Source organism: Corvus brachyrhynchos, unplaced genomic scaffold (genome assembly GCF_000691975.1).
Source record: "Corvus brachyrhynchos isolate BGI_N302 unplaced genomic scaffold, ASM69197v1 scaffold188, whole genome shotgun sequence".
Classification (NCBI taxonomy): domain Eukaryota; kingdom Metazoa; phylum Chordata; class Aves; order Passeriformes; family Corvidae; genus Corvus; species Corvus brachyrhynchos.
The window spans coordinates 2,124,767-2,128,009 of NW_008239647.1; the positions used below are offsets into that span (position 1 = coordinate 2,124,767).

At 45.7% G+C, this 3,243-nt stretch overlaps 1 protein-coding gene across 3 annotated transcripts in view; it reads left to right on the forward strand.

The window, feature by feature from the left end:
* The window catches only part of MDGA1 (MAM domain containing glycosylphosphatidylinositol anchor 1), a 145,154-nt gene that overhangs the window by 53,390 nt on the left and 88,521 nt on the right, over positions 1–3,243 (forward strand). The gene's annotated exons all lie outside the window — the stretch shown is intronic.

A 3,243-nucleotide genomic window follows, 5' to 3' on the forward strand; every position in this document is an offset into this window, starting at 1 on the left:
TCCTGAAACCAGTGTCCTGCTCCCAGCATTGCTACTTCTGTAGCATGGTGGAAACAGCCAAAAAATTCTGGAATGCAGCTGAGGAGGCTGAGCTGTGATAGGGTGAACGTGAAGGTGACTCAACATTTCCCTGGCTGGTCATAGTGCCCATCCTTCTTGAGTCCTGGACATGCTGCTAGTGGCTTTCCACCTTGGGCTTCAAGTTTTGAGGGTTTCTCTTAATGTTTTTTTCTTGGATTTAATGTTTATTCTTGGACTGCTGTGGTCAAAAGGGAGGGAAATTAAACTTATGCCATAAGTCCCCTATGGGAGAAATTCAAGATTTAATATCTAGGCAACTTGTGAAGAGATTTGCACTCTTGGAGAAGATTACCATTATATTGTCCTTGACTATACACTATTCCAATTTTCTCCAGGCCAACTAACACCAAATACCTATTATATCATATTATCTGAGAAGGCAAGAGGCTGATACTAAAAAGTTGTAAGGTATGATAAAGCAGCTGAATCTGTCCCTTAACCTGTCATGAGCTGTTCTTATGTTCCCTCTAGCAAGAAGGTCCTTCCTTCTGAGCTGAGGGGCACTGTGGTTATCTGTCAGTGGAACAACCTCCAGGCTTCAAAATCCCAGTACATGCCTGGAGTCTGGGCAGACCTTCTTGCTGACAGCAACTGCTGCCTAACTGCTTCCTTTTAGTCCTGCTGTCCAGCCCAGCTGTGGTGTGACTCTCATAAAATGTGCCACAGACTTGGGCATCCTTAGGTTTTGGCAGGTTCACGATCCACAGTCGTATTGTATGGGTGGGAGTAGCTCCCATCTCTGTTCCTTCCTTGCCCTACTCTTTATTGGAGTAGTGTAGTGTGGGCACCTTCCTACCTAGGCTGTGGAAATGGATTGCTTCAACAGCAGCCACTGTGGATAGGATGAGTGTTTTGTTCATTGGCATTGCATCACTTTGTTTAGAGAAGTTCTGACACCCACCCTAGATCTGCTTGGCTTCTCTGCCTGTTTCTTCTCCTACATGCAGTGGAGGCATATGATAACTCTCCATTGCAAAGGATACTTGCTTTTGTCAAGCCTCAGTGTGACACCTTGCCAGGGCCTGTGTGTCTAGGAACAGGAATGTGCCATGAATCTCCTCATGCCCTGAGGGTGCTCCCGTGGTGCAGGCTGGAGCTAGAGTGATGTAGTGTCCTGTGGTCCCTCATGCAGCTCTGACCTGTAGAACTATGGGGCTAATGGGGTGGCCAAGGGCTTTCTCATACTAACATCTACTCTGCAGATGGACTTGGTACTGCACCTCTGTTCTGCTCACTCGGTTTTTGGGGAGGAGAGACTATTTTCTGCTAGTATTTGCAGTAGGTACAAGGGAACACATGGGAAAAGCCACAGTTTTTGTTGAACGCTCACCCAGGCAACCTTCAGCTGAATGAACCAGAATTTGAAAACAAATCCGTTCTTTTCCTGCATCCCATTTTGTAGTTAGAGGTAAGTAATCACCCTCATGTGTACCTTGGTGTCCTTGACAGCTGCTGCTAGTCCTCAGTCATACTTTTGCTATTCAACAGCGAGGTTGTGCAGAGAGCATCGTTGGTGCCAAGAGGATATTAAACTGGAAACACTAACCCAGGTAGCATGATATTCCTTTGCCCCAAGTGGGCATCAGTGAGGCTTTAAAGTATTGGTTAGATACTGGCAGAGAGGCAGCTGCTGTTCGGAGTATTTCCATGTGGGAGAAAGAGAAAGTAAAGAAAAGAAAACAATGAATGGTTACAAGCTTTTATTGTGCGTGAAACATCCCACGTGATCATCTCCATGGGCAGCCTTGGGCCAAATTTATCATTTGAGCAGCTCACTGACATCAGTGGCATTACTTGTACATCAAGGACATACATATTGTCGTAGGTCTTATTTTAGCTTTTCTCAGGAGGGCTAGACCTAGAGCTGACTGCTACAAAAGAAGGCTGAAGGATTCAAAGGAGGAAAGTTTTAGCAACCAAAAAGAAGTTGTTGTTTTCTGTGTGGGGAGTAGTTGGGAGCCAGAAGACTGGGATGGTGAGCTTCTTCTTTGGTTAGTAAGGGAAGTGTTTTACCTGCTGAGAAACAGAGTCTCAGAAGGATGGTAGCTACAGAGTCACTCATGTGAAATTTGAACACATAAAGGAGGGTTAAGGACAAAGAAAGAGGAAAAGAGGAGAGGCTATGCTCAGCATCCTGGTCCAAAAGAATTTGATGTTCAGTCACCCTATGGCCACATGAAGACAGCACTGTATGGAGAGAAGCCCTTTTTTTCCATCTGCATGTTTTTCTTCAGCTGTGAGTGTTTTTTGGTTGGTGGAGTTTTTTTCCTGGGATATTTTTTGTGTCTTGTCATTATTCCACTAATGGCTCTACTCATATCTCTGAGGTATGGTCAAGCAGACAAATTTCAAGTCCCATTACAATTGCTGTCTGCCGAGCATACGACTCATTAAAAGAGGCAAATCCACAAGTTGACACTTGTGATTCAGCAGAGAGCATATGTTGTTTGGATGACATGTTAGCAGAAACTCATCCCTGCTTCCCTCTTCCTTACTGGAAGTCAGATCTCCAAACTTAGAAATCTGTAAAAGAATATATTGTGAAAACTAGGTGGCATGGGAGGGCAGGAGGTGATGAGCACGTTGGCGTGTGCAGAGGGCCATGCTGGCAGCACAAGAGGATACTTGGTACAAGTACCTCAGTTTCCCTGCAGCTGAAGATGAGGTCATAACGTTCCTGAAAATACAGAATCCTTTAACTTGAGCTCTAAAGGTGCCTTATAAGACATACTTAAAGACACAGGGACTGATTTCAGTTTTAGAGGGCCAATTCTTCTTGTCTTGGTTTGAAAGACAGCTGTCTGCCAAGGAAGGCAGGAGCCTCCCTTGAAATGAAAAACTCAACCCCCTTCCTGCCAAATTCTACAATTTTGAAATCAAGGGGCTTTTAGGCAAAGATATGGTAAATAGGAATAACAGTTCTTTACTATTATATATCTATATGTGTATAACCAGTCGAACAAACAACAATAACTATAGCAGTAACAGCAATCACAAACCCAGTCCCAGCCTTCTCGGCTGTCAGGCCCTTTCCCCTCGGGTGCAGTTCTGCTCGCAGCCGGCAGGGGTGCTGGCGGATCCCAGTGAGCAGGGCAGGTGTGATGGTTTCCCCACGGCTGCAGGGGGCGCTCCCGAGCGAGCTCGGGGAGCACGCGGCACCGG